This window comes from Delphinapterus leucas, chromosome 14 (genome assembly GCF_059928025.1).
Source record: "Delphinapterus leucas isolate spDelLeu-1000000601 "Yukka" chromosome 14, BTC_Dleu_Yukka2, whole genome shotgun sequence".
Lineage (NCBI taxonomy): Eukaryota > Metazoa > Chordata > Mammalia > Artiodactyla > Monodontidae > Delphinapterus > Delphinapterus leucas.
Genome location: NC_143142.1, coordinates 36,809,433 through 36,834,544, shown reverse-complemented (window position 1 = coordinate 36,834,544; position 25,112 = coordinate 36,809,433).

The window sequence follows — 25,112 nt, the reverse complement described above, 5'->3', positions numbered from 1 at the left end:
CCCTAGCACCTCTTCTCCAATAGCGTTAAGAAATCCAAATGTCTGTGTTCTCTCTTACCTCCTTCCTTGCCTCTGTTTCTGTGTCCAAGAGGATTAGAGAGGTTGTGTTTGAGACTCCTAGTGTTCATCTGGATTCAGGTAATTAAGATACCTCTCCTTGCCTTGGCCTGTTGTTGCAAGTCCCTGAATGCTTCAACATACAGCTTGGTTTCCTTAATTCTGTCCATATCTCCTTTAATATTCCCTTCCTTAAAATTTCATCAAATTCCAAGTGAGGTTGTCACGTTTCTTGCTAGCGCCGTAAATGATACAGCATTCAAAATTCAGAATTATTGATATTTTCACATTTTCTCAAATTAAAAAAAACTTTATTGAGGCATGATTTATACACAATAAATGCACCTACTTTGATCATCTAGTGTGATGAGTTTTGGTAAATGTATATACCTGTGTAACCACCACACAGTCAAGAAAAAGTGCATGACCATTACCTCCCAAAAGTTTTCTTTCACTTTCCTGGTGAAATTTCCCACCCCAGTTCTCTAATCTGCTTTCTGTTACTATAGATTAGATTTGTGTTCTAGAGTTTTAGCTAGATGAAATCATACATCATGACTTGTTTGTATCTTACTTCTTTTGTTCAGCATAACGTTTTTGAGATTCACCCACATTGTTGCATTTATCAGTAAATAATTTCTTTTTATTGTCAAGCGTGCTCAGTTATATGGATATTTTACAATTTATTTATCCATCCCCCTGTTCATGGGTATTTGTTTCCAGGTTTTTATTTTTTTGGGGGGGCTAAATACCTAGGAGGAGAATTTCTGGGATGTATAGTAAGTGTTCAACTTTAAAAGGAGCTGACATACATTTTTACAAAGTGGTTGTACCAGTTCACATTCTCACCGGCAATGTATTAGATTTCCAATTACTCCATATCCTCACCTAGTACTTGTTATTTTCAGTATTTTTAATTTTAGCTATTCTAATGGTTGGAGCTATTTCATTGTGGTTTTAGTTTGCATTTCCTTGATGACTAATGATGTTGAGAATATTATATACTTTTTCATCATCCATTTGTCCATTAAAAATGGGGTTATTTGTCCTATTTTTGAAAACATGCATTCTGGGTACAAGTCCTTTGTTAGATACATGCATTGTAAATATTTTCTCCCAATTTTCCTTGTCTTTATTATCTTAGTAATGTTTTAGAAAGAGCAGATAGTTTAAACTTGGAAGTCCAATTTAACTTTTTTAATTTAATTGAGTTTTGCGTCCTATCCATAAAATTTTTGCCTACCCCAGAGTCATGAAGATTTTCTCCTATGTTTTTTCCTGGAAAGTTTTTTTTAGTTTTAGGGGGAAAAAAACCCTCCATAGGTAAACTTAAAATCGCCCCTTTACCCCTTCCTACCTGTATTCCCCTCCTTTCATTCCAGTGCTATCCATTGTCATGAACTTCACATATATATCTTTATCTGTACTGTATAATTCTGCCATGCAAGTTCTTATGCATCACAATATTTAGCATTATTTTGTGAATTTATAAAACTTACATAAACAGTTTCATTTGTACATGCGTATATCACTTAGCTTTTTCTGTGTTATAATTCATCCCCAAATGTAGTGTCTTAAATCCATAACCATTTTTTGAACTCACAGTTCTGTGGGGCTGTAATTTGGGCTGGGCTCAGCTGAGCAGTCCTTCAGCTACTCTCAGCTTGGTTTACTAATGCGTCTGTGTGGTCATCTCCTGAGTTGGCTGGGAGTTGGTTGGTCTGCACAAACTCAGTAGGTATCACATGTCTTGGGTTGATTTATTTTCTTGTTTTGTTTTTGCTATTACCCCCCAATGTTGCAGGGAACATCTTTATACTTATCTCCTTTTGCAATATATGCAATAACTTTTCTGGAAGTAAAATGGTTAGGTTTTTGAGTATGTGTATTTTTAGGAGATATTACCAAATTGCTCTCTAATTTGTTTTTGTGTTATGGGATATGTGTCCCCTCCCCTCATTAATATATTATTTTAAAATTATATTCGATATTCATATTGCCATAGTAGCTTTCCTTTGGACAATATTTACTACTACATCTTTTCCCATTCTTTCGTTTTTAATCTTAAACTGTTATGTTTTAGTTACACTTTTCTTCCACAAAGTGTATACAGGGATTAAAAAAATGTACACTGAGAGTCTCTAACTTTCAGTAAGAGTTTATTGTTTATAATTATTGTAATTAATGATATATTTGGACTAATGGCTTTCATCTTTATCTGAAATTATCCTTATTTCTCCCTCACTCTTGATGATTATTTTACTGAATATGTTATATCTTGATTGATGTTATTTTCTTCCATCAATTTGAATATATTATTTTATTTTATGCTGGCATCTTTTAATATATCAGTAATATCAAACTGATTTTTCTATTTTTATCTGTAATTTGTCTACATATTGAGTAGAAGGGAGGGACTTTAATATCTGCTCAGTTAGCCTCTCAAACCAGAGATTTGATTTTTATTTACTCTTAATCCAAGACAGAGAGAGATTCCATCTATCTACATCTCCTATCTATCTATCTATCTATCTACAGAGAGACACACAGGGAGAAACAGACACACAGAGAATGTTTTATTTTATTTTAGAAGAATGAGTGAAACCAAGTTTTTAACAATTCTTTAATTCTCTATGGAAATTTTATATTTTAACTGTTGATGAAAAATTTTTAAATAAAAATCTGAAGTATTGTTTAACCACAACTATGGTTTTTACAAGCACAGTGCTTATATCACGTTGCTAGACTCTGTGAGATGGGTGAGTGGTGGCAGATAGCTAACTTCATGCTCACAGACTTTTTGTTTTTCCTCCTGAACACACATCTAAGCTATATTTCTAAGCCCACTGCACATAGGTGGGACCATGTAACTGATTCCTGCAAACAGAATGTGCGTGGAAACAATGTTTGCCACTCCCAGGACTGTCTCTTCATCATTGTGTATGATACTCCACCTTCTCTCTCTTTGCTTCATTAGCTGACCATATTCAGAAGACTCAGCAGAGACTCTGAGACCCTAGAGGAAATGAAGAGCCCCTAAATGAAAGGAACCATTTGAGGATGGCAGAGTTATATATATTGTAAAATCTTTGTGATTTTTTTTTTTTTTTTTGCGGTACGCGGGCCTCTCACTGTAGTGGCCTCTCCCGTTGCGGAGCACGGGCTCTGGACGCGCAGGCTCAGAGGCCATGGCTCACGGGCCTAGCCGCTCCGCGGCATGTGGGATCTTCCCAGACCGGGGCACAAACCCGTGTCCCCTGCATTGGCAGGTGGACTCTTAACCACTGCGCCACCAGGGAAGCCCTCTTTGTGAATTTTTAATGCAGTTCATACATAAACAGAAAAAGTTGGGTGTACAATATCAATCAAGGAATGTAAACTTCATTCCTTAGCTCTGATTTCTGTCCGCTCTTATCGCTTTCTGACCCTTGATGATTAATGATTATCTTGCCTTTTAGATTTCTCTTAAGAAATGCAAGCTTTTCTCTACTTCCCAATCTTGGGGGGAGGGTGTGTTAGTTAAATGTCTTTGGATGTATGCACAGAAACTGATTTTGACTAACTTAAGCAAAAGACATGATATTGTGAGGAAACTGAAGTGAATAGAAGGCAGAGGTGAACAATCCTTCCTCAGAAAGGGCAAAGAGCTTGGAAGATTTAGGTTGTCAACAGCAGGAACTGTGGAATTTCTCTCTGGCTTCTAGCAATGAGTAACTTGGTGCCAATTGATTTTCTGCCCTTCAGAATCTCTGCTCTAGATTGATATCTGGGAGGCAGAATCCAGTCAGCTCAGCATAGACCACTGGCCTGCACTAGTGCCTAGCAAGGAAGATGTACTGTGATTGGAAGCCCTACCAAGAACATATGAAAAGGAGGAAGGGAAATATTTTGAAGAAAGTAAAGACGTTTAATTGGTATAAGAGGGAGAAGTGGTGCATGGCAGATTTACAACAGAACACATCCCCTACAAGGGGGAAGATTTTAAGCCATTGATATCTCGATGTAAATAAATTTATTAGATTTCACCTTATGCATGTGTATTTGGTAAAGCAAATGGGAATGGTATTGAGTGTTATAATCTGACCATGTTCTAGGTAGTCTTATAAAAATTATCCCATTTTATGGAAACTGATGGCAGTGGAGTCCAGGAGCAGAGGTTGTGATAAAAGAGAAGTGCTATAAAGAGGGAAAACAAGGAAGGACCAGAGGCTACCTGAAACCAACTTTTCTATACCAGCTTTGCCTAGATGTAGAAATCATTTGACTATTGGCCAGTGAGTTTGCTATTCAATTGTTTCTCACCCCTACAAGACTTGATTGTATTTAGATGTTTTGTATTACTTATCAGTAGCAACCAATCAGAGACCTTAAAAATGACCAACTGTGGATAGAATTCTCTTGGAATTCTGAATGATTTATTTTGTGGTAGAAATAAATGAGAAGTACTAGTTGTATGTCAAGAAAGGAGGGAAAAATCATAAAAGTTACACACCATTAAATTACCTTTCAGACTCGAACAAATGGAATTTCAGGAGAGAAGAAAGTCGAGAAGCACAGATGAAGCACAAGTGCTCAGAAATTCATTTTTTAAGGAATGGGAGACTGAGATCTGTTTTTGTATGTCAGCATGACACCAACCTGGGAGGTCAGAAAACCTTCACAGGCTTTTGCTTGTAGAGCAGGTGCACCTTGCTGTAAATAATCTTTGCAGCTCTGACCCTGAGAGCTAATATTAGATGTGTTCGGCCAGCTACCTCCTGATTACATTCCCTCTTGTGTTCACTTCCTTCCCCAGGACTCCCTAACAGGTGTCCAGCTCATTGGCTGAAGATTCTAACTGACTTTTGATAGCATTCCTAGAGTTGAATGCTTTTGCCATTTTGGTCTTTAAAGCGAGAATGGATGATGTTCATATGTTGTAATCTTCTAAAATCTTGTATCCCTCGATATTCCCTCCAAGTAAAACTACATTTTGAGGAAAGAAATATAGCTTTGTTTCTGTTATTAAAAATACTTGGGAATGATTCCATTCTCTGCTGGATTCCTTTAGGCTATGGGATACTTATAAACCAGGCGCTCTTTGTAGGATTTTTTAAAATTCCAAAGTAGAATGAAACCTCATCAATTCAGACTTTTAAAAATTAAGAATTTGTGATTATTTGGAAGGGATTATTTACTTTTGTATCATGAAAAAGGAATACTGTGAGCAATATTTTTGGGGTATGTGTAACCTGGATAAAGAAACTAAACCCTTCAGTCATATTCAAAGCACTTATTTAGTGGTTATAGATAAATTACTCCCATCTGTTGTGTGCCTAATGGGATTTCAAACATCTTCCCAACACAGTCACACCAGAGGTAGTGTTGGTGCTCATTTCCCTTGTATCAGAGGTTAAACTATTTCAGAGAATATTTTTTGAGAAGCATGAGGTTTAAGTGCTTCTAAATCTTGCAATAAGAATGCAATGGTAACTGGTGATGTCACATTTGGGACATCCCCAGAGCTGTATTGAAGCCATGTGTATGCCTACATGAGTGTCATAAATAATATCTAAGGAACACAGGTCATCTTCAGCTACAAGACAGGGTTGACATGCTGAGTTAACAAAACAGTAGCTTTCTTGGGTACAGAGGAAGAGTGATAAAACACTGAGTCACTGTCAGGGATGTAAGGGACCAGCAATTCCCCTATCACTGTAGGTACAATTGATGAGAGGATGTAGTTTCCCTCAAGAGATAGAGTATCTAAGAAATTTCACAGGTCATAGTGACTAAAATTAAGCCTGGCAAATTTGTAGAATTTGTGTTCTTTAGTTACTACTCTAATTTATAGAGTAGTATGAGTGTGGTATGAGACCTAAAATTAGTATTATGTTTTGCCTTGACATCTGGGGAAAATGGAAGGGACTTGAGTGGCCTAATCCAAGTTCCCCTCTCTACTCTGCTTCTGCAGATAAAATCTTCTAGCCAAACAGCCCTCCACATCAAAGAGACCAAATGCAGTTCCTGCTTATCTCTGAGTAGTTGGTTTCATTTCTCTGTCAACCCACAAATTATTCAAACAAACCAATCACATCCTCTTGTGGGAACCAGGGGCGTACCCCTCCCTCTCTATTCTACAGAATCTGCCTCCTATAACACTGGTTGTCCACTCTCTCCATCCCTAAGTAAAACTGCCCTGTGGCCCTGCACGGTGTCTTCCTCCTCTGAACTAGGGGTTTACGTGACTAATAACTGCTGTTGATCTCATTCGTCTAGAGTTGGAAGTCATGTGGTCATCTGCATAACCCTAGGGCAAGAATCGTCCCTCACCAGTGACGTGAGGAGGAGACGAAATCGTATCTGTATGTATCTGAAATGTATCTGTAATCTCAAGATTATTTAAAATAATGTCATTTATTCTGAGAAAAGAGAGTATGTCAAATATACCATAAAAAAGAAGGCATACCTCGAAAGTTTAAGCAGTAAAATCCATGAATTGCTTCAGTCGATGGAGTTGTTGTTATGACACAGCCTGTATTCTAATTATGATGTTTCTGCTCATTGAGATTAAGTTTGAACTCAGAACGCAATCTTTAAGTTAGTATTTCTGCCACTGTAAGTTATACTCTATTTTACCATGACAGTGTAGAGTGAAAGACAAAGGACCAGAATGGAGGAATCTCATGGAGTGTTTCACAAGCTAAGAAGACAGAGTGTTCTCAGGAGAATAGGCAATAACCACATGTTTTAAAAGAACATTTTAAACGTATCATAAATGAATCCTAGATATTTAAGACTAACATTGAGCAATTACAGATTTAGAGATGGAATATTTTTAAAAATAACAAAGAATCTGGCATATGGAAGTCTTGTCTCAACTTAGAATATTTTGGTGGACACACAGGAAAGGAATAGGAGAAAGTAGCCAGTGGACAAAAGGGAAAAATCCACACAAACACAATAGACCCCGTCCTCTTAGTTCTGACTGGTTCATTTAAAAAAAGTAAATCGTGAGAAAATGAATATCTCAATTTTATCATAGCATTCATAACATTTTTTTTTTTTTTTTCAGTACGTGGGCCTCTCACTGTCACGGCCTCTCCCGTTGCGGAGCACAGGCTCCGGACGCGCAGGCCCAGCGGCCATGGCTCATGGGCCCAGCCGCTCCGCGGCATGTGGGATCTTCCCGGACCGGGGCACGAACCCGTGTTCCCTGCATCGGCAGGCGGACTCTCAACCACTGTGCCACCAGGGAAGCCCCCATTCATAACTTTTATATACACATTTTCTTATTTGGTAATTGAACCCTATTTTGTTCTAGTCATTTAGTCTAGTTTTGTTTTAGTCATTTAATTATTCTCAGCACCTCTTTTGGTGACTTCATATGGTGGTGATTTTATAGGTGCATTTAAACTATCTTTTGTAGCCAAGGTTCTTGTGCTCAGAGTAGACAAGTCAGTTGCCTGGTGTATCCCTGACAGAATGTTGCCTCAGGACATTTGTTTTTCTAAGGGTGTATCACACGTTTTGAAAAATTAAATATAAAGTAATAATAAAAAAATCTGGTCAGAATTAATGAGACTCAATCAATGAATCTACAAGCTACAAAATATAATCTGTAGCTGCTTAGTTTATTCATTTGTGTGAAACTCCTCCTGTGGAAATTTTTATGGATTCTCCAAAATAACTATTTTCGAGGGATACTCCTTGATAGCATAGCGTCTTTATCAATGCCTGGGGGAAATTTAAAAACTAGATTTATGTCAAGACATTTAGTTGACAAAAAGTACTTTAGAAAATATATCCAATCTTACATTTGTGGATTACATTTAGACTCTAAATATTTAGGAGAATTCATAACCCATTCACTTTACCTGCCTGAGAAACCTAGAAGTATCCAGCACATAGTTGCTATTTCATGAATTAGGATTACCTCAAACTTTATCCATTGATTGTCAGTCTTTTCTGGGGGCTTTAGCTGTAAACCCTTCCTTCCTTCCTCCTTTCCTTCCTTCCTCCCTCCTTTCCTTCCTTTCTCCCTCCTTTCCTTCCTTCCTCTCTCCCTCCCTCCCTCCTTTCCTCTCTTTCTCTCTTCCTCCCTTCCTCCGTCTCTTTCTCTCTTTCTTTCTCCCTCCCTCTCTCCCTCTGTCTCTCTCTTTCTGTCTCTTTCTTTCTTTCAAGTATAGTTGATTTACAGTGTTATATTAGTTTCAGGTGTACAATATAGTGATTTGATATTTTTATAGATTATACTCCATTTAAAGTTATTATAAAATATTGGCTATATTCCCTGTATTGTATATTACATCTTCTATCTTATTTATTTCATACATAGTAGTTTGTACCTCTTAATCCCCTTCTCCTATCATGTCTCTTCCCCTTCCCCTCTCCCCACTTATAACCACTAGTTTGTTCTGTCTATGAATCTTTTCTGCTTTGTTATATTCGTTTGTTTTATTTCTTAGATTCCACATATAAGTGAAAACATGCAGTATCTTTTTTCTCTTTCTGACTTACTTCACTAAGCATAGTACCCTGCAGTTCCATCCATGTTGTTGCAAATAGCAAAATTCCATTCCTTTTTATGGTGAGTAATATTCCATTGTATATATTACCACATCTTCTTTTTCCATTCATCTGTTGATGGACACTTAAGTTGCTTCCATATGTTGGCTATTGTAAATAGTGCTGTTATGAACACTGGGGTGCATATATCTTTTTGAATTAGTGTTTTTGTTTTCTTTGGATATATACCCAGGAGTGGAATTGCTGGATCATATGGTAGTTCTATTTTAATTTTTTGAGGAACCTCCATACTGTTTTCCATAACGGCTGCACCAATTTACATTTCTACCAAAAGTTTACTAGGGTTCCCTTTTCTCCATATCCTCGCCAACATATATTGGGTGGGCCAAAATGTTCGTTTTTTCCCATAAGATGGCTCTAGTAGCACTTAGTTATCTTTAACTTCATTCGAAACAGTTTTGTTAGGTGGTATGTGATAGCTGTCATATCAGCATGCATTTAAAAAAAGACTTTTCTAAATTGGTGAATTTTTGTTAGCCATTTTAATATTGAAGATGGAAGAAGAAAAGCAACATTTTTGGCATATTATGCTTTATTATTTCAAGAAAGGTAAAAATGCAATTGAAATGCACAAAAAGTTTTGTGCAGTGTATGGAGAAGGTGCTGTGACTGATCAAATGTGTCAAAAGTGGTTTGCGAAGTTTCGTGCTGGAGATTTCTCGCTGGAACAATGCTCCACCGTCTGGTAGACCTGTTGAAGTTGATAGCGATCAAATCGAAACAATAATTGAGAAAAATCAACATTATACCACATGGGAGGTAGCCTACATACTCAAAATATCCAAATCAAGCGTAGGAAATCATTTGCAGCAGCTTGGCTATGTTCATTGCTTTGATGTTTGGGTTCCACATAAGTTAAGCAAAAAAACCTTTCTTGACCATATTTCTGCATGCGATTCTCTCCTGAAACGTAATGACAATGTTCTGTTTTTAAAACAAATTGTGATGGGCGATGAAAAGTGGATACTGTACAACAAAGTGGAATGGAAGAGAGCGTGGGGCAAGCGAAATGAACCACCACCAACCACCCGAAAGGCCGGTCTTCATCCAAAGAAGGAGAAGCTATGTATATGGTGGGATTGGAAAGGAGTCGTCTATTATGAGCTCCTTCCGGAAAACCAAACGATTAATTCCAACAAGTACTGCTTCCAGTTAGACCAACTGAAAGTGGCACTTGATGAAAAGCATCCAGAATTAGTCAACAGAAAACGCACAGTCTTCCAACAGGATAACACAAGACCGCATGTTTCTTTGATGAACAGGCAATAACTGTTAACAGCTTGGCTGGGAAGTTCTGATTCATCCACCGTATTCACCAGACATTGTACCTTTGGATTTCCATTTATTTCAGTCTTTACAAAATTTTCTTAATGGAAAAAATTTCAATTCCTTGGAAGACTGTAAAAGGAACCTGGAACATTTCTTTGCTCAAAAGGATAAAAAGTTTTGGGAAGACGGAACTATGAAGTTGCCTGAAAAATGGCAGAATGTAGTGGAACAAAAGGGTGAATACATTGTTCAATAAAGTTCTTGGTGAAAATGAAAAATGTGTATTTTATTTTTACTTAAAAAACCAGGGCATTTTTGGCCCACCCAATATTATTGTCTTTTAGATGATAGCCGTTCTGACAAGTGTGAGGTGATACTTCATTGTGGTTTTCATTTGCATTTCTCTGATGATTAGTGATGCTGAGCATCTTTTCCTGTGCCTGTTGGCCATTTGTATGTCTTCTTTGGAAAAATGTCTGTTCAGTTCTTCTGCCCATTTTATAGTTGGGTTTTTTTTGATATTGAGTTGTACGAGCTGTTTATATGTTTTGGGTTATTAAACTTATCAGACTTATCATTTGAAAATACTTTCTCCCTTTCAGTAGGTTGTCTTTTTGTTTTGCTGATGATTTTCTTTGCTGTGCAAAAGCTTTTAAGTTTAATTAGGTCCCATTTGTTTATTTTTGCTTTTGTTTCTTTTGCCATAGTAGACTGATCAAAAAAAAATGTTGGTATGATTTATGTCAAAGAGTGTTCTGCTTACGTTCTCTGCTAGGAGTTTCATGGTTTTATGGTCTTACATTTAGGTCTTTAATTCATTTGAGTTAATTTTTGCATATGGTTTGAGAAAATGTTCTAATTTCATTCTTTTGCATGTAGCTGTCCAGTTTTCCCAGCACCACTTATAGAAGAGACTCTGTTTTCCCCATTGTATATTCTTGCTTCCTTTAAGATTAATTGATCACTGTGTGTGGGTTTATTTCTGGGCTGTTTACTCTGTTCCATTGATATGTTTTGTGCCAGCACCATGCTGTTTTGATGGTATAGTCTGTAGTTTTGTAGTATAGTCTGAAGTCAGTGAGTGTTATAGCTCCAGCCTTTTTCTTTTTTTTCCACCCAAGATTGCTTTGGCAATTTGAAGTCTTTTATGTTTCTATACAAATTTCAGGGTTATTTGTTCAATTTCTGTGAAAAATATCATGGGTATTTTTTTAAAGATCTTTATTGGAGTATAATTGCTTTACAATGGTGTGTTAGTTTCTGCTTTATAACAAAGTGAATCAGTTATACATATACATATGTTCCCATATCTCTTCCCTCTTGCATCTCCCTCCCTCCCACCCTCCCTATCCCACCCCTCTAGGTGGTCACAAAGCACCGAGCTGATCTCCCTGTGCTATGCGGCTACTTCCCACTAGCTATCTATTTTACGTTTGGTAGTGTATATATGTCCATGCCACTCTCTCACTTTGTCACAGCTTACCCTTCCCCCTCCCCATATCCTCAAGTCCATTCTCTAGTAGGTCTGTGTCTTTATTCCTGTCTTACCCCTAGGTTCTTCATGACCTTTTTTTTTTCTTTTTTTTTCTTAGATTCCATATATCTGTGTTAGCATACGGTATTTGTTTTTCTCTTTCTGACTTACTTCACTCTCTATGACAGACTCTAGGTCCATCCACCTCCCTACAAATATCTAAATTTCATTTCTTTTTATGGCTGAGTAATATTCCATTGTATATATGTGCCACATCTTCTTTAACCATTCATCCGATGATGGACACTTAGGTTGCTTCCATGTCCTGGCTATTGTAAATAGAGCTGCAGTGAACATTTTGGTACATGACTCTTTTTAAATTATGGTTTTCTCAGGGTATATGTCCAGTAGTGGGATTGCTGGGTCGTATGGTAGTTCTACTTTTAGTTTTTTAAGGAACCTCCATACTGTTCTCCATAATGGCTGTATCAGTTTACATTCCCACCAACAGTGCAAGAGGGTTCCCTTTTCTCCACAACCTCTCCAGCATTTATTGTTTGTAGATTTTTTGATGATGGCCATTCTGACTGGTGTGAGATGATATCTCATTGTTGTTTTGATTTGCATTTCTCTAATGATTAATGATGTTGAGCATTCTTTCATGTGTTTGTTGGCAATCTGTATATCTTCTTTGGAGAAATGTCTATTTAGGTCTTCTGCCCAGTTTTGGATTGGGTTGTTTGTTGTTTTTGATATTGAGCTGTATGAGCTGCTTGTAAATTTTGGAGATTAATCCTTTCTCAGTTGCTTCATTTGCAAATATTTTCTCCCATTCTGAGGGTTGTCTTTTGGTCTTGTTTATGGTTTCCTCTGCTGTGCAAAAGCTTTGAAGTTTCAGTAGGTCCCATTTGTTTATTTTTGTTTTTATTTCCATTTCTCTAGGAGGTGGGTCAAAAAGGATCTAGCTGTGATTTATGTCATAGAGTGTTCTGCCTGTTTTCCTCTAAGCGGTTGATAGTGTCTGGCCTTATATTTATGTCTTTAATCCATTTGAGTTTATTTTTGTGTATGCTGTTAGGGAGTGTTCTAATTTCATACTTTTACATGTACCTGTCCAGTTTTCCCAGCACCACTTATTGAAGAGGCTGTCTTTTCTCCACTGTATATTCTTGCCTCCTTTATCAAAGATAAGGTGACCATATGTGCCTGGGTTTATCTCTGGGCTTTCTATCCTGTTCCATTGATCTATATTTCTGTTTTTGTGCCAGTACCATACTGTCTTGATTACTGTAGCTTTGTAGTATAGTCTGAAGTCAGGGAGCCTGATTCCTCCAGCTCCATTTTTTATTCTCCAGATTTCTTTGGCTATTCGGGGTCTTTTGTGTTTCCATACAAATTGTGAAATTTTTTGTTCTAGTTCTGTGAAATATGCCAGTGGTAGTTTGATAGGGATTGCACTGAATCTGTAGATTGCTTTGGGTAGTAGAGTCATTTTCACCATGTTGATTCTTCCAATCCAAGAACATGGTATATCTCTCCATCTATTTGTATCATCTTTAATTTCTTTCATCAGTGTCTTATAATTTTCTGCATACAGGTCTTTTGTCTGCTTAGGTAGGTTTATTCCTAGGTATTTTATTCTTTTTGTTGCAATATCATGGGTATTTTGATCGAGATTTCATTAAATCTGTAGATCTGTAGTAATATGGACATCTTAACAATATTCTTCCAGTCCATGAACATGGGATATCTTTTCATTTCTTTGTATCATCTTCAGTTTCCTTCATCAGTGTCTTATAGTTTTAAGAGTATAGATCTTTCACTTCTTTGGTTATCTTTGTTCCTATGTATTTTATTCTTTTTGATGTGATTTTTAACAGGATTATTTTTCTAGCTTTCTCTTTTTGATAATTCATTATTAGTATAGAAAAGTAACAGATTTCTTTATATTAATCTCATATTGTGCAGCTTTACTGAATTAATTTATTAGTTTTAATAGTTTTTTTTGTAGAGACTTCAAGGTTTTCTATACATCATGTCATCTGCAAATAGTGAGAGATTTACTTCTTCCCTTCTAATTTGGATGCCTTTTATTTCTTTTCCTTGTGTGATTTCTGTGTCTAGGTCTTCCTGTAGTATGTTAAATAGAAGTGGTGAAAGTGGGCACCCTTGTCTTCTTCTGAATTTAGAAAAAACCTTTCAGCTTTTTACTGAAAGTATAAAGTATATTTTTTGCTGAGTATAATGTTAGCTGTGGGTTTATCAGAAATGGCCTTTATTATGTTGAGGTATGTTCCCTATATATCAACTTTGATGAGAGTTTTTATCACTACTGGATGTTGAATTTTGTCAAGTGCCTTTTTTGTATATTGAGATTATTGTGTTTTTTTCCCTTTCTTTTGTAAATGTGGTTTATCACATTGATTGATTTGCAGATATTGAACCATCCTTGTATCCACTGAATAAATCCCACTTGGTCATGGTGTATGATCCTTTCTATATATTGTTGAATTCAGTTTGCTAATATTGTGTTGAGGATTTTTGCATTTATATTCATCAGTGATATTGACCTACCTGGTAAATTATTTACCTCTGTTTCATTAGGGTTTTTATTTTTTCTTGTTCTTTGTTTGAAACATTCTTTTGTCTTTTCATTTTGTTTAACCTTCTCTCTCTCTCTATGGAATTAGGTGAAACAGTTGCCTGTCCTGGCTTGAAGGTGTGTCCTTGTCTGGGAGTATCCTTGTGCAGTTTGCATGTGCCTGGTGGCTTTGGTGAGAGAGTTGCATATAAGGTAAGCACAAACCATATCTTCCCCTGGTGTGTGCTGGTCAGAACTGCCTTGTTGGAAGGTAGAGCTGGAGTTGGTGGGGCTAGAGCCAGAGCCCGGTGTAAACAGGGGCTTCTCTTATGCTCAGTGGTTGTCACTGCCTCCTTGGGGTGGCTTCAGGGCTGGAGGACCTGGAGCAGGAGCCCTCAGAGTGTTGGGTTTCTTGTGTATGGGGTGGCATTCTCAGCCTTGGTTTGGGGTGTGGCTAGGGCCTGAGGGCTTGGGGCTGCACTTCTGTGCTGGTTTCACTTTTTCCTTGGTGTGTGTGCTTTTTCCCAGCCTTAGTTAGAGGCTGCTTCAGGGATGGAGGTGTTGGTGCCACATTACTGAGCTGGTTTCCTCACAGCTGTATGCAAGGACGTACCTTCCAGTGGCACATCTCCCCCACTGGAACTAGCCCTTGCTCCCTTCTGAGTGTGCACAGGAATGTGTGCTCCTGTGATGGAAGTCTGTGCCCTGGAGCTGTTCTTGCTCTCTCCTGAGTGTGTCACCAGCACTCCTTCTGGCAGTGGCTGCCTCCTCTGTGGTCACAGGCAGGGCTAAACTTGCTCCATTCCCTTCAAGTATACTCACTTTTATTGGCAATAGCAGCCTCTGCCTTAGTGGGGAGCAGCACTAGAGCAAGAGGGGCTGGAGCTGGAGCCCAGTATAGGCTGAGGGTACACTGGGTCATCCTAACAAGCCAGCAAGAGCCCCAGGTGGTCTTCGTTCTGCTGCTCCTGTGCTGTGACTGGGAGTAAGCACATCTGTGTGTGTGCTCTTTAAGAACAGATTCTCAGTTTCTTACAGCCCTCTGGTAAGCTCCATTTGTTTTCAAACCAGCCTGGGGGCTCATCTTCCCAGTGTTGGACCCCACGGCTGTGGTATCTAATAGGTGGCTTGAACCCCTAGCTCCCCAGGGAAGATCCCTGAGCCTGTGATATTCCACTCCTTTTCTGTGTCCCCCACTAGGGGTGTGGGTCCTGACCAGATCACTTCTCCTCCCTTCATACCAAACTCAGTGTGTTGATCTTTCTTTATATCCTTGGTTGTCCTGCTAGTCCCGAGGTTGATTTCAGCGAGAGATATTCTATGTGTAGCTGCAGTTTTGATGTGTTCATGAGGGGAGATGAACCCAGTGTCATCTTGATCCCACCTTATACCTGTGAACTATTTCTGATGTCAGCTTCTGTGGGTTTATAGAGCATGCAGTCATCAGTCTGTTTACCTACATTAAAAAATCTACACAATTAACTTCTACTGATTAGTTGAAAAGGATGGATGGGAACTCACACCATTCCCTGGAGGTACCCCTCTCTTCCTTTCCTGTGTTCAGGAGGTATATTTGAGTTCTATTGGGTTTTCTCTTTTTCCTTGTTAGTATTCTAAAGCTCTTTCTGCTCTTTTGTCTCTCCAGCTGGCAAATCTCTATGATAGATTTCTTTCTATGATCACTTTACATTTGCTTTACATGGAAATCTCCATCTTGGAGTGAAACACTTAGGAACTCTGAATGTGCTTACTGTAGGGAAAGACAAAGTTTGTGGAAGCATATCACAGGGAGTGTGTTATGAGGGCCAGGTGAATGTCAATTAAAATTTGCTACAGAGCTGCTGATTTCAGAAAATGATTTTCAGTTGCAGAGATCTGTTGATATGTACAGATGACACCTAGCAGTTACCAAGATTAATTCTTAATCCCTTGCACTTCAAAGCTTTTTCTTAGTCACTGAACCTCAATCCTATTCCTTTGCACAAAGGTTCACACAAAAAGCATATTGCCATAGAATGATAGATTAGCTCACACGGGGCAAGCATTGTGTTCCATCTGTGTGGTTTAGTACCCAGCATACAGTTGCACCAGGTGAGAACAGAGTTAGTGCTCTTTGAACAGATGTGAGGACAAGAAAACCTGTTTACTACCTCCAGAGTCCCTGGGACTTTGACAAGCTAGACTAGTAAACAGCAATACAGTTTTTAAAAAAAGTTATCATTTAGCTCTCAGCTAGAGAGGCTTCCCCCTTTTGTATTTTATTTTATTTTTTAAAAAATTCATCTTTATTTTTGGTTCAGAAACTCACTTCAAAGACCACTGCTGTGTAAAATCTCCTGGGTTCTTGGTTTGCTGTCTCTAATCCAAGGAGGGAAGTTGCAGGCTTCTATTCTGTTTTCCTTTAAATCCTAGAGAAAACAATAAAATACATTGTCTCTGCCTTAAAAAAAAATCACAGTCTAATTTAGATGCAGACATGCAGTTTTAATGGGAAGTCAAGATGCAATTGTAGTGGGAACTCAGGAAAATCAGCTCCTGAATCTGCCTTGGGGTTTATAGAGAAGGTAATGTTTCATAAGACACTTGAAGGAAGAGTACAAATTTGTAAGCAGAGGGAGAAAAGGTAGAAGGATATCCAGGCAGAGGGTTGATATTTCAGGCATGTAAAGGGCGTGGTGAAAGGAGCAGTGTGTATTTTAGTGATGTTAGAGGACAAAGTGTGAGGGATACCTATTGGGTGGGTGGCTGGGGAGACATCAAGTCATGGTGGGAATCTTATGTCATTAGAAGATGTATTTGTGTCCTCCAGTGGGCAGTGGAATCTAACTGAAGGGTTTTGAGGAAAAGAATCATGTTATCAGATTTATATTCAAGAAAGAGCACATTTACAGTTGTGTAAAATTTGTTTTAGAAAGAGCAGTTAAGCCAGTGGTAGGGAAGTTATTGTATTATTTTTGATGAAATATAATAAGCCAGGGTAGTGGTCACGGAAATGGAGAGAGAAAAAATCAACAAATTCAATGACAAAATCTACATATTTAGAGTATGTGGTGATGGATACATAAGCAACCACATCCAGCTCCTGAAGTGGGGCCATGAAGAGGGTTATTGCAGAAGTCACTGGAGGATTATTGGTTCCTCATTTCTTCTGCTTCTGTGTGTTTGGCCTGGGCTCACTGTTGGTCTGCATGGCCCATCGTCAAGAAGATGTGGACGTGAGGCAGGAAAAGCAAGGGCAAACTGGATGGAACTCATTGACACTCCTGTGTCCATCCTTCACTGCCTCAAACTGTACTCAGAGAATATTTTTATCGTGAATTTTTGTAGAGGAATTATGAGAGGATGAACTAAAATTTTCTAAGTGATGAGGAGAAAACTATGGTAGAAGGACTAACAGTGAGAATTGGGTTTATTTAAATATAATTTATGGAAAAAAATAGACACGCTAAAAAAGGTACCAATACTACTAATGAACACAATTTCTAATAAATATATAATAGTCATGACTACTAAGCCCTAAATAATATAGACTCAACATTCATAAAGGAAATGTTATGGAACTTATAAGGTGAAATAGAAACACTATAGTCATAAAACTAACTCACTTTTCTCAGTCCATAACAAATCAAGAGGACAAAAAATCAAGTGGACAAAAAGGATATGAAAAATATAAGGACAAGATATATTAAGGTAGATTTATTTGATACATATTAAATTTTGTACCTTAAAAAGGATAATATGCCTTCTTTTCAACTGCCAGTGGGATAGTCACAAGGAATGACCATATCATATACCACAAAGGAAACTTCAATAACGATAATAAAATAAAATAGTATAGACAAAATTGTGTGATAGAAATACAATAAAATGGAACTTAATAAAATTAGAGAATCGAAAAGTCCCACCTTACAGAAATTTAGACATTTTCTCTTAAATAATTAATAAACATGAAGTAGCAGAGTATATTGGTAATGAAAACACTATATAATAGCACAGAGGTTTATGAGTAAAAGCAAGGTCAGAGGACAAATCATTATGCACTTATATTAATGAGTAAGAAAGAATGATAATAAATGAATTAAACATGTAACTAAAGGAGTTTCAGAAAAAGACTGAAAGGAAAACAGAAATAAGAAATTAATAAGGTGAAGTCGAAATCAATAAGATAAACAGCTAAAAATGGTAAAGCTGTATATGTATCCAAGAGCTGGGTTTTGAACAAGAAATGATATGAGATTAATGTCAGTTAACTAGGCCAGAAAAAAGTGAGAATGTACAAATATACTAAATAAGAAATGAGAGAGAAAATAACAACAGTGGCAGATGAAATGAATCATAGAAGGCTAATTTTCTAAACCCCATGGAAATACATTTGAAATAATTTGAAATGGATAGTTTTCCAGGAAAATTAAATTTACCAAAACAGATTCCAGAAAGGGGAGAAAAGTTGAAAGAATAATTAGCATAGAAGAAATAAGTTGTCAAAGAGTTGATGCTCTAAAAAGGACTCTGTCCAGACAGTTACACAGGGGAAAAATCCAATGCTATTTAAATTGATCCAGAGCCAAATGATGAAGAAAAGTTTATAAATCTATCCTATGAAATACTAGGCATAACATTGTTACTAAAGTCCAACAAAAAGTAGCACAAAAGACAATATACAAGACAATATTGGTATAAAAATTCTAAATACATTACTAACAAAGATAAACCAGTAGTCAGTAAAAAGAGGTCATTCCAAGAATGTGAGAATGCTTCTAATGAAAAAAATGCATCAGTATGCTTCATCATAGTAAGAGATCTAAGATGAATCTTATCAATTTCCAATTTTGAAATTTTTGAAAAAGCAATGGAAGAATTAAAGGTAAGCCAGTTATAAAAGACTGTGTATTGTAGGCTTCTATTTATAGGAAATATCCAGAACAGACAGATCTATAGAAATGAAAGTAGATTATGGTGGTTTCCTAGGATGGGGGAAGGGACTGGGGTGGAGAGTGACAACTAATGTGTCTGGAGTTTCCTTTTGGGTTGATGAATATTAGATTCTAAAATTAGATTCTAAAACTAGATTGTAGTGATGGTTGTACAATTCTGTAAAAGCCATTGAATTGAATGGTATATGAATTGTATACCAATAAAGCTGTTAAAGAGGTCAGTGTACATTCTTAAAACTCTAAGTAAAATATTCTTAACTTGATAAAAATATATTTGGCTCAACCCCAAAGTTAACATCAATCTTGTTGGGGGAAGCGATAGTTTTTTTCCTATAGACACTTGGAACAAGGTAAGGATTTCCATTATTAGCACTACCCACACTCTTTAGAGATACCAGCCACTACAATTAGAAAAAAGACAGAAATTAGAGGCATAACATTTGAAAACATTATCACTATTTATAGCTGCTATTATAGTATACATGGAAAATATGAAACAAGTCAAGAGAAAAATTGTAAACACAATAATAAAATTCAGGACAATAGCTTTCTTATTTGCAAATTACACCCACTTAGAATACTTAGTTGAGCAGTCACTATTTCTGGAACCTAAGGAACCTAAGTCCCTTAACATCTTTGCACCTCATTTTCCTCTCAAAAGAAATAATGTTTAGCTTAAAGAGTTTTTCTAATTTCTAAATGTAGTAATCATTCAATCAACACTGGTGCTCTGCCTTGCCCTTCATCTAAGAATAGCATGTATTGCAATGTCTCTCTGAATTGGTTTGCATGTGGAGATAGAGGGAGTGCAAACTGATAAACCAAATTACGTGGAGATTTCTCTTCCATTTCTTCCCTAGAGTCAGTGATGACCATGTACCATCTCCTAGGATAGGAAATGAGCTTCATTTTAGTGCCAACTTCAATCTGTTAACGGTGCAAGTCTGGGTGGTTATGTTGAGAATAATTGTGAGGTTACCTGTGGACTAGGTGGGAAAAAATCAATTGTGAGTGACTTTCTAAGAAGAGAGCATGGCTGCAGAGGTATCATGTACTTATGGGACCAGATTGCACCAGAATATGTATCACTGGTTTCTCCTTTTCTGCATTTTCATCACTATAATTTTAGCTAGAATTCTTACATTATTAGAACCCAAAACTACAAATACTATGGCTTAAATGCATACTTAGTACTTACTTACTGTCTATAAATAGCAGATATTTGTTTTTATTTAAATGACAGTCAAGATTTATTAGGCATATAATCAAAGGCATCTTTTCCACCTGGCAGTCAAGATATCAGAAAATTCCTCCTATTAGTTATTCTTTTATACGTGGATATCAGGGACTCCTGTTAAAAATGAAAATAGGGGGACTTCCCTAGTGGCACAGTGGTTGACAATCCGCCTGCCAATGCAGGAGACACGGGTACCGTCCGTGTTCCGGGAAGATCCCACATGCTGCGGAGCAACTAAGCCCGTGCGCCACAACTACTGAGGCTGCACTCTAGAGCCCACAAGCCACAACTACTGAGCCCACGTGCCACAACTACTGAAGCCCACACTCCTAGAGCCCATGCTTCACAACAAGAGAAGCCACCACAATGTGAAGCCTGCACACCCCAAAGAAGAGTAGCCCCTGCTCACCGCAACTAGAGAAAGCCTGCTCACAGCAATGAAGACCCAATGCAGCCAAAAAATAAATAAAATTAAAAAAAATGAAAATAGGTTAACTGGGAATGAATCTACTCAGTCATCATCACTTATTAACAATTTAGACAGCTTATCAGTTTATTTCTTAGCAAACTCTTGGTGTTAAAGGTCACAGAAATTGTAAACATTGAAGAGGGGAGAAGAAAGAATTGTCTGAATCTGCACTGTCCAATAGAAATATAATACAAGCCATATATGTTAATTTGAAAATTTCCAGTAACCAACAAGTAAAGAAAAACAGATAAAATTATTTTTAATATATTTTCTTTAACCAATATATTGAAAATATTATCACTTCAAGAATCAATAAAAAATTACTAAGGAAAAAGATTTATTAAGCATAAAAGCAAATGTTTCAAAGGCAAAATTCAGGATAGTACCTGTTATATTGAATAGTAACTCTTGGTTCTCTCTCTCTCTTTTTCTCCACCCTCCCATCATCTTTACAATCGTACTATTATTCCATCAGATTTTGGAGATAGTATTTTTAAATTGAATTTAACTTTCTATTAAAGTCATGAAATCACTAGAATAGTATTATTATTAGACATAGTATAAACATATTTTCTAAATGTTTGCTTCTAACATGTTATGTTTCTAGCATCAGTGCAGAAAACATACTTTTAAAAAACCCAGATATACCAGAACCTTTACCTCTAAATAAATATCATCCTTTACATTAGTCATATTAGAATGTTAATAGCTTATTCCATTGATATTGCTATTGTTTGAGTCATTTTCTGAGATCTTGTCTTGTACTTACCATGCCTGTGGCATTTTCTTTTGAATATATTGAATATTGATGAATTTTTGTCCTCCCATGGTGGATTATGTGTGCAGAAATAGCTAGAAGTAATTTAGAGACAACTCTTAGGGGAAAATTGTATGTTCAATTTGAATTATATTGCTTTAAATTTATTTATATTGCATTAAAAGGGAAAATTAAGGTTGTGAAGTAGTAAAATTGGCTTTTCAGTATGTGTCTTATTTACTGTTTTCTGAAAGCATTTGTATACAAAAGAAAAAAAAATCCAAAATGCTTTGAATGGTTACACCCTTATCAGAATAGGGTCCCCTTGCCCCAGTAGACTTATGATGAGTCATTTTGGTCCCTTATCTTGCTTTCAAAACCTGAATCAGCTTCAGACCAGCAGAAATAGATTTATCCAAGTTTCTCATGCAGAGAGTTTCTTGATATACTGAGTGGATTGTGGTGTAATGGGCTGAAGTCTAACAAATGTGAATTTCAATCCTGACATTGCTTCTGTGTAACATTTAAGATGATCTCAGGCAGCTTTGATGTTATCATCTGTGAAATGGGAATTATAAAATATAGCAAGTGGTTAGGATACGTGAGACAGTATGCAAAGTATCAAGACAGCACATAGCATACAAGTGCTTACAAAGTGTTCAGTTCCTGGCTCCTTTTAAATCAGGTTTGGAATATGATGGGATATAATGACATAATAATGATGATATTTTCTAGTTTTTTATTCTACCAAGGAATCCAGTAGAATAGACTATAGGAGAATAGGACTAAAATCTAGACCTTTATGAATAGACAACCATCAGTTTGTGAATATTTTCTATGCTACGGTCACTTTTCTTTCTGGATATCTTTTCTACATTTAGCCTAAGACTTGAGTTAATAGATGATCCTGAACCAGTCAGCTTGAAGAAAGACTCAGTGAGGGCTGTTCACACCTAAACCTCGACTCAGGGAGATGACATCCTCAGAGATCCAGGGGCAAAGAGCTCTAGGGGCCAGCATTAGACCTTATACTTTTGGTCTTATAATTAAGTTTGTAACAGTCAGTACTGACCAAAGACTTCAACACTGAGTACAGGTGATATAATGAAGGCTAATAATTCTCAGGACAGCCGTTTCCAAAATGGTTTAAGATAAGTACATACTGTAAAGGCAGAATTATAGAAATGGTTATGAGACTTCACTTACGCAGGGATAGAAGGGATTTGATTTGGGTTTTGCTTTGTTCTAGATGTGGTTTTGTGAATAGGAATCAACTGGTGCCTCTCAGAGTCTGATTTTTCTCATTTTTCTTTGAATGTGTAAAAACTTTAATATGGTTTGGTATTTAGGAGACACTATTGTTGTCCATTAGGTATGCATTTCAGAAACTTTATTTTATACTTAGACATCTCAAATGTTTCCCCCCTTAAAACAAAAGGTATGTTTTTCTTCCAGTATACTGGTCCTTTGGTTAGATCTAGATAGAAAGAAAGATACTGATTTCCATTGGGAGGTCCTCATTTCTGCTGGTGAATTTGCTGGTAGTTTTAAGAAGTTGGATTTTCCACATGGTATGAATTCCTGAGACTCCAGTTTCTAGTGGTGGAATCGATTTTCTTCCTAGAGGCTGCTGTGTGGAGCTGGCTGTAGTGCATGCCAACGAATTATGGAAGACAGAATAATGCTCCATTATCATAAGAGGTAAATAACTGGATAGAAAGTCCCTTTTAAAGACTCTAACAAAAAGCTACACTAGAGCCTTGTTATCCATTTGAGTGCAGCTTAGGGGGTCTTTGAACCCAAGACAGAAAATATAATCAAAATTTTCTCTAAAAAAAATCAGAGCTAAGCCATTAGAATTACTCAAAGGTTATCCATTGAGACACTACATTTCTTCAAATATTGCCCTCTTCTCTTTCCCATTTATTAGGCATTACTTCACAGAATTCAACTCAGCCTAAATGTTTTCAGTGAAAATAAATGCTATTTAAAAAGACAAGTCAGAAGTAAAATCAGGATCAAAATATTATACAGTTTTGTATATCCACACCTTAGGTTAACCATAATAAAGGGCCAATATGCCTTTAATCCTGTAGCAGTGCTCCCTTGAGGGCAGCTCCCCAATTTCTTCACTTAAGGTTTTGCAATACCAAGAATGTTTTAGTGCAGAATTGCTCAAATTGTTGTCTGTGGACCATCTGCTACAAAATCCCCAGGTTGCTAATAAAAAGGATTGGTTCTTAGGACTTTCTTTCACACCTATGAGTTAGAAAATCTAGGGGGCATATCCTTAATCAATTTTAATTCTGGAAATAGCACTCATTGGATTAGAAGAAGGAGTTCTTATCATCAAGGTAGTAAAATTGAATGTAAAAACTTGACACAACTGAAGACTTTTTGCTGATTAATGTGTTAATTTTTTCAGTAATCACATATTGAGTGCCCATGATGAACCAGACAGTAAGAATAAAGAGAGAAATATGAAAGTGAACCTAACACTTAAGAATGAACAGTTAGTTTGTGGGGAGACAGATGACTAAACATATAATTATAATACAGTGTGATAATCCTGAACCAGGAGGTATAGCCACCATTATGAAGGATGAAAGAGGGAGTGACTTATTGCTTGGTGGGGTTGGGAAAGGCTTCACCACTGGAGGACCAAGAAAGGGTTTGCTCATCAGTGACTGTGGGAAAGTTGTACTGAGCAGAGGTTTAATGTATGGAAGAGACTTAGGTGTACCAGGCAAATTTTGGTTCATTGAGATAGTATAGTGCCAGTTCCAGGGGAAGGGTGAGGGATCAATTAAGATATGGTTGCCTTTTGGGGGAAGATTTCCAAGCTACTCTAAAATTTTTAAACAAAGTCATACCATGATGAAAATATTATCTAGAGATTGTTCTAGGGGTTATGGGTAAAACAGGCTAAATTAGAAATGAGACTTAGAGATAAACCAAGAGAATTTTTGCACCAGGCATATAGAGATCTAAGTGAGGAGCTGTGCAAATGAAAATTAGAGGTTAAACAGAAGTGACGTTTTAGAGCATGAAACATTAGCATTTGATAGAACTATTCTGACCTAACACTCATTCATGAAGTTATGCACTTTTCTATATTCATGGCTCAAGACTCAATCATTTTAAAAGTGTGATTTCTTCCCTTTTTGTGTATTTTGACCGTGGCAAACACATAATCCTTCTCTGATGTAGTGATTTATTTACATATTATAATTTATTAATACCTCCCCAATATGTATCATATATGGAAATATCCTACCACTAAGTTTGCTGATAATACCATAAGGGATTTAGGAAAAATGTATTCTACTGGTAATTATTTTGTGTCCTATAACTTCATTAAATTCTTCATCTAGACTTCAGGAAGATATATGTGCTGTATTAATGGCCTATTGCCTAGTAACAAGAGTTTTGAAATGAAGGATGAAATTACCCAGGAGCAATCTGTATGAACGATGGGCAAAGTGAGATAATGAAAATACAGTGTGGGGGGCCTCCTTGATACCATATATCAATTGAGGATGTGCAAATTAATTTAACTATTAAATATTTGGAACTCAAGTCTTTCATAAAGAATTTCTTTTCCAGTTAACGTTGGTAGAATAACAGTAACTTAGTATTCCTTACTAAAGAGACACTATATTAGAATGACACTATTTTTGATGTAGATGTGAACTGCATGGATGTGAAATTCTCTAGAGACTCTAGAATAGAAATGGCCTGCAGGCCAAATCTGGCCTAGTGCCTG